This window comes from Pongo pygmaeus, chromosome 16 (assembly GCF_028885625.2).
Source record: "Pongo pygmaeus isolate AG05252 chromosome 16, NHGRI_mPonPyg2-v2.0_pri, whole genome shotgun sequence".
Lineage (NCBI taxonomy): Eukaryota > Metazoa > Chordata > Mammalia > Primates > Hominidae > Pongo > Pongo pygmaeus.
The window spans coordinates 26,906,507-26,919,081 of NC_072389.2; the positions used below are offsets into that span (position 1 = coordinate 26,906,507).

General features: G+C 43.6%; 1 long non-coding RNA gene and 1 pseudogene across 1 annotated transcript; one reads left to right on the plus strand and one right to left on the minus strand.

Annotated features, from left to right (window-relative positions):
* Positions 1-3,000: 3,000 nt before the first annotated feature.
* On the minus strand, positions 3,001-3,560 carry LOC129014695 (COX assembly mitochondrial protein 2 homolog; annotated as a pseudogene).
* Positions 3,561-4,593: 1,033 nt separating this feature from the next.
* On the plus strand, positions 4,594-9,736 carry LOC129014701 (uncharacterized). The gene is made up of 3 exons (XR_008494282.2): positions 4,594-4,824; positions 5,644-5,745; positions 9,621-9,736. It is a non-coding gene; the product is annotated as an uncharacterized LOC129014701 (long non-coding RNA).
* The last annotated feature ends 2,839 nt before the right edge of the window (positions 9,737-12,575 follow it).

A 12,575-nucleotide genomic window follows, 5' to 3' on the forward strand; every position in this document is an offset into this window, starting at 1 on the left:
TACACCCTTTACAAACCTTACATTATTTGGGGTTCAGTCTCCCTCGTTCTCTTTACAATTTAGTTTTCTGTTTTTCGACAATGATTTTGTTTTTAAATCCTATTTCTTTCATGGATTCTGCCAGTTTCTATTGCACTTTCTGGCTATCTCTTCCCCATGCTCTTGCGTTTCACTTCATGGTCTCTTTATGTTTTATTACACCCTTACAATTTATGTTGGAATGTATAAATGTTCATATTTTTCATCTGTTTTGTAGCAACACGTTTCTAGTGATTACAAGAGTTGATATATTACACCCTTACAATTTATGTTGGAATGTATAAATGTTCATTCCTTTTTTCATCTGTTTTGTAGCAACACGTTTCTAGTGATTACAAGAGTTGATATATTCCTTTTTATCTTTATTCTTATTTTTATGTGAATGCCGAGAAAATTCCTTTAGTATTTCTCATATGTGAAAGTTGAATCTATAGGACAAAGGAAAGGGGTTGTAGAATGTGCCCCAGCCTGCTAGCTCAAGGGCCCTCTCACCATTTGCTACAGTGACAGACTGCTGCCTCATTTTGGGGACATTATGGAGCCACTGCTCCTTCTTCGTAAGAGCACAAATGATTACCAGGTAGTCGTTACTGTCTTCTTTCCTCGATACTCATACATAACTTATAGCACATATGGAAGCAACCTTCTAAATACCCATGTTTTACCTTTAACATGTTCTTTGTGTGTAGCTGCCCATTTGTTTTGTGCTAACTGACTGCCCCTATTACCTTCAGTTGTAACAACCCACTTAAGGTAGAAATGAAGGACACTCATCTCCATGTGTTTTCAGAATTTAAATGAAAAAATAGAAAGGGGCTGATGTCACTTCCCAGTTTAACGTAGGGGTTTTATTTATTTATGTACACTCAATCAAACTATGACTATTACAAATGGTTTTACCACTACAATAAAGATAGTTAATTCATAACTCAATAAAAATGAAGAGTGAAAGATTAAAAACGGAAAGCAACAATTCTAAACTATAAAATCTACTTCAAAAAGCTACATACAGCAAAGCTCAATAAATAAATTGTGAGAAAAGAAAATAATATGGGATAAGTTTTATGGTTTAGGAGATACCTTCCTATAAGCCAAAAACCTAAAAAAAAAAAAAAATGCTAAAGGTATAGCTTGCTATAGTACGTGGTAGGAGAAATTAACATGGATAAAATCAATAACACTCACATTATGTGATAGTCTACAGCCAAAGAATAATAGAAAGCAAGTGAAATGCTTAGCATAGCCATTTAGTCTACTAAATTAGGTTTGTGAAAATGGGAATGCCAAATGCCTTAAGGCTTACTGCAGGTGCAAAAGCAAAACATCAGAGGTCAACCTAAGAGTATTTTTAATATAAAATTAATGTACCTGCATTGTAAGCATTATTTTTTTTGTATGGTAGAAAGGAAAAAAATTCATGTATTATTCTACTATAAATGCGTATTCTTTGCTCTACTAAATTTGCATGTCATTGTCAGCCTTTCACTTTGTCTTCAGCTAACAGGAACCTCTTGGGTTCATCCTTTGGAGAACCTGATATCATGGAAAATGGACTGAACTAGGAGAACAGGCTTTGTTTAGACCACATGCTGAGGTCTAGTGGCTTCAATTAAAAATATATAAATGCAGCCGGGCACAGTGGCTCATGCCTGTAACTCCAGCACTTTGGGATTCTGAGGCGGGCAGATCATGAGGTCAGGAGTTCAAGACCAGCCTGACCAACATGATGAAACCCCATCTCTACTAAAAATACAAAAATTAGCTAGGCATGGTGGCACGTGCCTGTAATCCCAGCTACTCAGGAGGCTGATGCAGGAGAATCGCTTGAACCCTGGAGGCGGAAGCTGTAGGGAGCCAAGATCGTGCCATTGTACTCTAGCCTGGGACTACAGATCGAGACTCCGTCTCAAAAAAAAAATTATGTGTATATATATATATATATATATATATATATGCTTAATCTCTAAGCTTTGGAAGGAGCAGCCTATCTACAGAAAAATTTAAAACTTGGTCATGGCAGGTACAGAGTTGGGCCCCATTAATTTTGTTGATGTTGGGGTCAGCAGATTCTGTAAATTTTCACTATACCTCTCATATGATCTGCCGCCATACCATTCATACTCTAAATTTATTTCTCCTCACAACAGTAAATTACTAAAACTGCCAAGCTTTTTTTTCACAAATTAACATCTTTAGCATGCTCTTCCTTCAGCCCGCAATGAAATCCTCTACTCCCCTCCCTCCTCCTCCCTCCCTTACTCCCGCTAATGACATTTGTGTTTTGGTTTCCACACCAAATGATCTACCTTCAGTAAGCATCCCACAACTCCACAGGGAACTTTAGTTTCTCTACCTTCTGTGCTGTCGAAGCACTTGGCTCAGAATGAGAGATCTGTCTGCATTTCAGATCTACAAATTACTCATTGCGTTACCTTGGACATATCCCTAATATTTTTGAGCCTCAGTTTCTCATCTTTAAAATTAGAATAAAGATACCAAACTCCTGGGGTTTTGTGAGAGTAAAATGAGACGATGTGTATAAGAGACTCAGTGCAGTGTCAGTATCTATCTACCATGTGCTATGCACTCTGCGTTTTCTTTTTCTTTTTTTTTTTTTTTATTTTTGAGACGGAGTCTTGCTTTCTCACCCAGGCTGGAGTGCAGAGGGCAGTGGCATGATCTCGGCTCACTGCAACCTCTGCCTCCTGGGTTCAAGAGATTCTCCTGCCTCAGCCTGCGAGTAGCTGGGATTACAGGCCCACACAACCATGCCTGGCTAATTTTTGTATTTTTAGTAAACACAGCGTTTCACCATATTGGTCAGGCTGGTCTTGAACTCCTGACCTCAGGTGATCCACTCACCTCGGCCTCCGAAAGTGCTAGGATTACAGGCGTGAGCCACTGTGCCCGGGCCAACCCATAGTCTTTTGGTCTTCTCTCAGCATCCAGTGAAAATGCACTTTATTTTTCAGATTCCTCTGGAGAATTAAAAAGTCTCTTTTACGGCTGGACACGGCGACTCACACCTGTAATCCCAGCACTTTGGGAGGCTAAGGCAGGCAGATCACAAGGTCAAGAGATCGAGACCATCCTGGCCAGGGCCAACATGGTGAAACCCTGTCTCTACTAAAAATACAAAAATTAGTAGGGTGTAGTGACACACGCCTGTTGTCCCAGCTACGTGGGAGGCTGAGGCAGGAGAATTGCTTGAACCCAGGAGACGGAGGTTGCAGTGAGCCAAGATTGAGCCACTGCACTTGCCCTGGTGAAAGAGCAAGACTCTGTCTCAAAAAAAAAAAAAAAAAAAAAGTCTCTTTTGCATGGAATTGCCATACTCTCTGCTCTTGGTCTTCTTTTCCATGTACTCATTCTTCAAGCATTTATTTTCTCATTGCCTGATCAAGATCATTGCAATGACCAAAAAATTTTCAAATGCTATGATTTTTGTGATATTCTTTTAGCAAGTTAATCACGATGTTGCATTCTTGAGTGTGCGAGTGTGGAGGAAAGTCAGGATGCATCTTTAAGACAAGATGATGGGTCACGGCAGTGCCACACCACTCACGGCCACACGAGGAGAGCTGAAGGGGCAGTCACCAACGAAGATGCCTGACCCAGAAGCTGGCTGCCAGGGAGCCAAAGGCCAGGTCATTCCACAGGTGGCCAATGCCCGGGGGTGGCCCTCCACCGCCCAAACTTATTATCATTATTATTATTTTGAAACGGAATCTGGCTCTGTCTCCCAGGCTGGAGTGCAGTAGCACGATCTCGGCTCACTGCAACCTCCGCCTCCGGGGTTCAAGCGATTCTCCTGCCTCGGCCTCCCGAGTAGCTGGGACCACAGGCACGTGCCACCTTACCTGGCTAATTTTATTTTTTGAATAGACAGGGTCTTGTCATGTTGCCCAGGCTGGTCTTGAACTCCCGGGCTCAAGCGATCCTCCCACTTCAGCCTCCCAAAGTGCTAAGACTACAGGTGTGAGCCACCACACCTGGCCAAGTTCTACTTTTCTAATATTTAAAATATGAAATAGGCCGGGCACGGTGGCTCACACCTGTAATCCCAGAACTTTGGGAGGCTGAGGCGGGCAGATCACCAGAGGTCAGGAGTTCGTGACCAGCCTGGCCAACATGATGAAACTTCGTCACTACTGAAAATACAAAAATTAGCCGGGTGTGGTGGCAGATGCCTGTAATCCCAGCTACTCAGAAGGCTGAGGCACCTAAACCCGGGAGGTGGAGGTTGCAATGAGCAGATATCAGGCCACTGCACTCCAGTCTCGGCGAGGCAGTGAGACTCTGTCTCAAAAAAAAAAAAAAAATAGATGGTGTCAGTGATTTCTATTACACGAGGTCTGGAAACACTCTGCACCTGATTGCTCCACTTTTAGTGGTGCTAAGTTCAAATAATTCAGGTGGTGAGAAACTGACTCCCGTAGGAGCGCGGGTGTGCGTGCGTGCGGCGGAAATCCCGCCTTCCGGCGCCTGCCTTTGCCCCTGGCCGCAGCCGGTGAGCTCCAAGTAGGAAGATAAACCGGATTGCAGGAGCGGGAGAGTCCGGAGGAGCGGCGAAGGGCTCCCCTTCCCCATTGGCTGCGCCCACGGAGCCGCCTTGCGATTGGCCATAAGCGCGGGTAGCGGGGGTCGCGAGAGGCGTCAGGATCCCTGGCGCCCCTGAGCCAGCGGCTGCTGGGAGGCTGTGTCCGCAAGCCAGCGGGGCGAGGCGGCCGGGCCCTGCGCGTCAGGTCCTGGCCTGGGGCACCGGGGCTGCCAGCGTCGGAGGAGGTGTGGGCGCGGGGTTGGCGGGCGGGCGGGCGAACTAGGGGCCTGCGCGGACCGCCCGCGGGGCAGCCTCGGGTCTCTCTCCATCTCTAAGTGGTGGTGCCTGTGGGTTTTTCTGCAGGTGATCCTTTTTAGTAATTTGTTTCACGCAGGCGCCCTGCTGTGGGGTAAAGCGGCAGATTCATGCTGCTGTCGTTTGTCGTTCAAACAGTGGGCTTCCTGGCCAGGCGCCGTGGCTCAAGCCTGTAGTCCCAGCACTTTGGGAGGCCGAGGCGGGCGGATCACGAGGTTGGGAGATCCAGATCATCCTGGCTAACATGGTGAAACCCTATCTGTACTAAAAATAGAAAAAATTAGCTGGCGTGGTGGCGGGCGCCTGTAGTCCCAGCTACTCGGGAGGCTGAGGCAGGAGAATGGTGTGAACCCGGGAGGCGGAGTTTGCAGTGAGCTGAGATGGTGCCACTGCACTCAGGCCTGGGTTACAGAGGGAGACTCCATCTCAAAACAAAACAAAAAACGATGGGCTTCCTGTCATGTGTGTGTGTACCTTTTGGATTTGAGGGCAGGGGGATGACATTGTGATTTGGCCTCCTGAGAAACCAGGCACACCCTGCCTACCTTGGAAGGAGGCTTTCCCTTCCCCACTTCCCTCTCCCTCCATCTCTTCCCTCTTTCCCTCTCTCCCCTTCATTCCCCTCCCCGAGCTCTTCTTTCCCATCTTTCTGTTCTCTGTCTTTTTTTTTTTCTGCATTAAACCTTTCGGGAGTGTCTTTGTAAACTATTAAAAAGCGTCAGGTCTTCAACATGTATGTTTACTTGCAGGCCTGAGAACTGGGAGGAAGCTGGAGAAAAGAATACCCTCTGAATCTTTGTGTTTGGCTGCCCAGGCTCGCCTTGACACCGAATGGTTGAAAACATATACAGGTGGGGTTTGACATGTCTTTTTCTTGGTGTATTTCTGCTTCCATGTTTATATTTCTCATGTAAGTCTTTTTTTTAGGGTATGTAAGGGGAAGTCAGTTGTATCTTGCTATATTAGAGGAGCAGGTTTGTTTCCTATGACTTAAAATGTAACAGTCTTTATGGCTGTTTTTGTAGATTGTGCACGGCTGCCTTTTAATTAGTTTCTTGCAAGTGCACGAAACTTGAGATTTATTAATAGGCAAAATTTTTTTCCTATTTATTATTACTGGTTAAGAAATCTGCCACACTCCTAACCATATCATGGTGACTGTTGTTTGTTATTGATAGTTTTTGAGCTGTTTAGTTAACTGTGGAGGGGAAAATTGGAGAAGTTGCAGTAATTACGGCCGCTAGAAACTCACTCATTTTATGAGGTTTTGTGTTTGTGTTTCTGGAGAGACAAGAGTTAGTTCAGTTGAGCTGTTTGTTTTGTATTTGTAACCAATACAAGGTCTAAGGACAATTGTGTTGAAACTGAGGTCATGATGCTGGGATCTTAAGGGCTGAAGTTTCCAAATAAATGGTATATATAGAATTCTCTCTGACTTGAAATTTTCCCTTTCTGGACCTCTGGATGCTGAGGCTAAGAGTGTCCATATGACAGTGCCTTCCATGACAGGAGTCAGCAACCCTTTTTTCTTTTTTTTCACATATGCGTAATTCATTGTGTATATTTTAAAAAGTTTTAACCTCTTCTTCCTAGCCCTCCAGTATTTGTTAATAAATTAAAACATTTCCAAAAGTGTTTTTTGTGAAGCAATAATTCTAAAAGATGCTCTAAGAAAAGCTAAATACATGGAAAAATCCAAAGTATATGTTTTATTTATTACATTTGATGAATTTTCGGTTTGTTTTTTCCTCTCGAGAGGGAGTCTTGCTCTTTCGCTCAGGCTGGAGTGCAGTGGCCTGATCTTGGCTTACTGCAACCTCCGCCTCCTGGGTTCAAGCAGTTCTCTGTCTTAGCCTCCTGAATAGCTAGGATTACAGGTGCCCTCCACCACGCCCAGCTAATTTTTGTGTTTTTAGTAGAGACAGAGTTTCACCATATTGGCCAGGCTGGTCTTGAACTCCTGACCTCATGATCCGCCTGCCACGGCCTCCCAAAGTGTTGGGATTACAGGCGTGAGCCTCCGCACCCGGCCCACATTTGATGAATATTTTTGTTCTTTAAAATTGTGGTTAGAAAGCAGAGCATAATTGTTCTTTATGTAGATCACAACTGATTGGGGTTTTTAGGGAGATTTTTTGGCATTCAGTAAATGTTTTTATTTTCCATTATTAAGACTATGAATATTTTATTTTATTTTCTGAGACAGGGTCTTGCTCTGTTTCCCAGGCTGGAGTACAGTGGCATGATCTTGGCTCACTGCAGCCTCTGCCTCCCAGGTTCAAGCAGTTCTCCTGCCTCAGCCTCTCGAGCTGCTGGAATTACAGGTGGTTGCCACCACGCTGGGCCAATTTTTGTATTTTTAGTAGAGTTGGAGTTTCACCATGTCGGCCAAGCTGGTCTGAAACTCCTGACCTCAATTGATCCGCCCGCCTTGGCCTCCCAGCGTGCTGGGATTGTAGGTGTGAGCCACTGCACCTGGCGCATTTTCACTTTTCATTAGCTGCTTTTTCCCCCCATTTATTTCCTACCTTTCTGTGTATGATTTCTGAATTAAATGTATTTCATGTCTTAAACTTCTGAATTGTTTGTTCTCTCATTTTCCATGTTGTTAAGGAAAATAAGAGGCTAAGTGAGACGTATTAAATTTGCATGTAGTTTGTCAGATCAGGATAAATGCTAATCTGTTGCAGAACGGGACTCTGCTCTTGCTTCACCCAGGATGCGTTTCCTAGTTCCTTCCTAGAGTGGGGCCATACCCTACTCCAGCCCTCCAGACCCAGCTCGCTGCTCTGACATGATTCCACCAGACTGTATTCCAGCTGTCCTACCTAGACCTAGATATTTTCTTTGTTTTTTGTTTTGTTTTGTTTTGAGATGACGTTTCACTTGGTGGTCCAGGCTGGAGTGCAGTGGCGTGATCTCAGCTCACTGCAACCTCCGCCTTCCAGGTTTAAGCGATTCTCCTGCCTCAGGCTCCCAGGTAGCTGGGATTACAGGCGCGTGCCACCACACCTGGCTAATTTTTGCATTTTTAGTAGAGACGGGGTTTACCATGTTGGCCAGGCTCGTCTCGAAATCCTGACCTTGTGATCTGCTCACCCCAGCCTCCCGAAGTGCTGGGATTACAGGTGTGAGCCACCACACCCAGCCAACTTTTTTTTTTTTATTAAAAAACTTATATGAAATTTATTTTATTGTGGTATGTAGTTCAGTAAATTTTGACTTCTATAGATTCATGTAACCCCCATCATCATCAGGATGGAGAATTTTCATCACCCCAAAAGCTCCCTTGTGCTTCTCCTTTTTATCACATGTTCCCTGGCCTCGTACCCTGGCAACCACTGATCTGTTCTCCATCAGTATAGGGTATTCTTTTTGAGAATGTCATGTGAGTGGAACCATATTTTCAGTAATGTTTTGAAACCATCTTCATTTACTCCTAGTTAGATGTTTGAGATTTATACTTGTTCTGTGTATTAATAGTTCTTTTTATTGCTGAATGGTATTTCATTTGGAATACCATTTCATTTGGCTAACACATCTTCCATGGGAAGATGTGATTGGCTTGTTTGAATAACTCTGGGCCGGCAGGGATGAGCAGGCTGGGGTCGGGTCTCTGCGATAAGGAGAGTTGTTTGGCTTTGGGATCTTATCCGTGGGAGCAGAGCTCGGGGGAGACCTTGTGGTTAGGCCATTTGAGGCTTTCTTGATTTTACCGACGTCAAGGCAGCACATAATATTTAGCCTTAATTTCAGGCCACAAAAGACATTCTTCTATATCTACTTTCTGTGGCACTTTTGAAACGGTTTTGTCCTTAGTGTTTGGCGGTTGATTATGATGTGCCTCGTCATGGCTTCCTTTGGATTTATCATGTCTGGGCTTTGCACAGATTCTTCAATCTGCCTAGGTTTGTGTCATTCGCTGAACTTAGGAAGTTTTCAGCCATTAGTTCTTTAGATATTGTTTTCAGCATTGTACCTTTTGTCTCCTGTTATTAACCTGCGGTGTCTGTCCTAATTCTAGGTAGTTAGTTTCAGAATTGAATTGCACTGTGGGACACACAGCTGGGTGTTGCAGAGAACTGGAGAATTGCTTGGTGCAAAAGTCCATACATTTGGTGTCAGAAGTGTTGTAAACAGAGGAACTGTTTCCTTCGAGATTTTTAGATAGTCATTATTTGTAATCTGGATGGGACATTGTCTTTCACTGATTGAGATACATTTTTCTAATTATGTTGTTTAGACATTTAGTCACAGCCTTCTGTGATGGAAGGTGTTTAGACTTCAAGGGTAAGGTTAGTTCTCTCTTCTCTTTGCTTACTATGTAAGGAGTTTTATGACAGTTGTTTTTGACTGAAACTTTACATTGTCAGTGGCCTAAAGTCATTTTTCTCAGCTTTTCCTTTGTGTCCCAGTGCTCTTGAATTATGCTATCAGTGACAGTGACAGTGCATAGCAGTGCTTCCCAGTTGGCAGTGGAGTAGGGCCTTGTAAAGAGTTAAAAGATTTTTGAATTGTACTCCTTTTCTACACCCTCCCTTTTCCCACGGATACACAAGCACTGGGACTCACTGGATAAAAGCAATTGGTGTGAAATTGAAGTAGGTAAATATCAAAGACTAAGTTTCTCAGTTGTGAAATCTACTAGGAAGTTAATGAAATATGATTTTGGAAGACAGGCTTTAAATAATTTGATATATTGGTTTCTTTTCTTTTTTTTTTTCAGATGGAGTCTTGCTCTTTTGCCCAGGCTGGAGTGCAGTGGTGCCATCTCGGCTCACTGCAAGCTCTGCCTCCCGGGTTCATGCCATTGTCCTGCCTCAGCCTCCCGAGTAGCTGGAACTATAGGTATCCACCATCATACCTGGCCAATTTTTTGTATTTTTAGTAGGGATGGGGTTTCACCGTGTTAGCCAAGATGGTGTCCATCTTCTGACCTTCTGATCCACCCGCCTCGGCCTCTTAGAGTGCTGGGATTACAGGCGTAAGCCACCACTCCCGGCCAATTTATTGGTTTGTTTATGAAAATTATACTGGATCTGTTAGAGGTATGATTGATGTATTTTATTTTTAAGTTGTCAAACATACAGTTAATGATGTTGTAACTTCGGGGAGGGACATTTGCAGAGACTGACTAATGGTATGGCATTCTGAAAAGCAGTTACAGATTAAAAAAATTTTAATTCTGCAGATGATAGTGTCGAACCAAGTGGAACAAAGAAAGAAGATCTGGATGACAAAGAGAAAAAAGATGAAACTCCTGCACCTGTATATAGGGCCAAGTCAATTCTGGAGAGCTGGGTATGGAGTAAGCAACCAGGTAATCTTTGATCAGAGATAGAAATTAGTGTAGACATTTTGCCTCCAGATCCTCAGGTGGTTTTAGAAATTGGCTCTCTAATTCTGTAGGAGGAGGTAGATACTGGCATAGTCTTACACGTCATTGAAACTGGAAAAGATAGCTAGATATTCTCCTACTCATGTTTTGGATAATGAGATAAATTATTTTATGCTTCACACACTTGGAGTATGTCATCTACTGTAATAGCATCCGAATGAATAAATACATTTCTGTGAGTTAATTGTATACTTTAAAAATCTCTGAAAAATTTGAGTAGCAAGTCTCAGAAACTTGATTCTAAATATTAAAAATATATCCTTCCTTGGGAGGGAGCATGTAGTAAATGTGTTAGTGTGATTGTAAGCATGCTGTCTTTCTGGAGGTCGCTTTGTTCCTGCATCCACTGTTTTCATTTCAGGGATGTTCATGGAATGCCAGCCACCAAAGGGCCAGGAAGCATCCCCCTGCAGGACCAGAACTTGGCCCTGGCCGTCCTGCTGGAGCTGGCTGTGCAGAGAGGCACGTTGAGGTGAGGGCTGCCGCAGACTGGGAATGCTTCGGGGAAGCACCTCTGTGTCCAAATACCTGTTGCATTGTGTGCATTTCACTAAATCGTGTGTGACCGCAGCAGATGTGGTGCTCTGTAACCAGAGAACCATGTCCCAGAGCTCGCTCTCTCTTTACCTTTTTTTCACTTCCTTTTTTATGCTCAGTTTTCTAGCCTGGGAACTGTTCTTTTTTTTTTCTTTCAGTTTTCCTCATTTAATTATTTTTATTCCATGAGTTTAAGATCCTAGAACTTCCATGTAAACATGCTCTTTGAGCTTCTTAACTGGTCTTTCCTATCAGCAGAAGGCAATGACTTGTGCTAAAATCTTGGTGTCAATTCAGTGATTTAATTACCATGGCTTTACTTTCATTTCCTTTCATATCCCAAGTATTGCTTCACTTCTATCTAGCTGTTTGCTTTTATTTTTGATCAACCATGAAAAAAAAAAGTTAACCTGTTTTTACTAAGAATAAATATGTTTTCTCCTTTAGCCAAATGTTGTCTGCCATCCTGTTGTTGCTTCAGCTGTGGGACAGCGGGGCACAGGAGACTGACAATGAGCGTTCTGCCCAGGGCACCAGCGCCCTGCTTTTGCCCTTGCTGCAAAGGTTCCAGAGCATCATTTGCAGGAAGGATACACCCCACTCCGAGGGCAACAAGCATGTGAGTGTCATGATGGAACTTTGTGTTTAGGTGGCACTCGAGTCTAGTTATTTTTAAAGCAAGACCAGCGTGCGTGTCCACGGCAGCGTTTTTCTCTGGCGTGTGTGTGTTTGGTGGTAACAGCAGCGAGTCAGATGAGACAGGTTGGGAAGCCACTTGTTTGTGGAGAAGACTCAGATCAGTGAGCACCGACTCCCTTGTCAGCACAGAACCAAGCTTGAAACACGCACTTTTAAATCAATACCAGAAAAGAACAATGAAAATAGTGACTTGCTTTGTTGGCCCTTCCTATGTACTGGGCTCTGTGCAGGGTGTGTCACCTGAGCTGTCACTCTGTTTAGTACCAGCTCCCCCCTTAACAGGTGTGGACGCCGAGCTGGGGGAGGAGCAGGCATGTGGGGCCCTGGGCGTAAACCTCCAGGACTGCTGGTCTTTACAGGTCAAGTACAAGTTGGATTTTGTGTCTTTTTGGGAAAGTCTTAGGCATTTCAATATCATGCCTTGTTTTAATTTTTCTATTATTTGGTAGTCTTTAACCTAATGATAATAGGGCTCTTCTGCCTTTAGAAGAATTAGAACTATGATTTAATTTGCAAATGAAAGTAGGTATTCTCCAGAGTGGGCAACGTTTAGATTAAAATAAAGGTTTTGGTTTTAGATTTCAAGGCCAGCTTGAGATGCTGTGCTGGGTTCCCACAGAGGTGCTTCTGCCTTTCTCCAGGGGTCCTAGGCCTGTAGGGTGGTTTGCTCATGTTAGTAATCTGTGTGGATTCAACTTACCTGTGGTATCATAAATGTATACATGCACAGTCAATGTTGTGTACATGTATACCGCAAATTTAGACATTTACACAGTTTATGTGCTGCACAAATACATAGCTGTATAGTATAACTGTATCATCAGCATTTCATTTGATGGGTCAAATGAGTCAATACCAAAATATAAAGAGTGGGTAAAGGCTCACTGTGTTACTTTAATTTTTCCCACCATTTCTGAATGTTTGTTTACTTTTCCCTTCTAGCTTTTGTCTGGCCCTCTGAGCCCCAGTGAGAGTTTCCTGAGGTACCTCACCCTTCCACAAGACAACGAGCTTGCCATTGATCTGCAACAAATGGCAGTTGTTGTC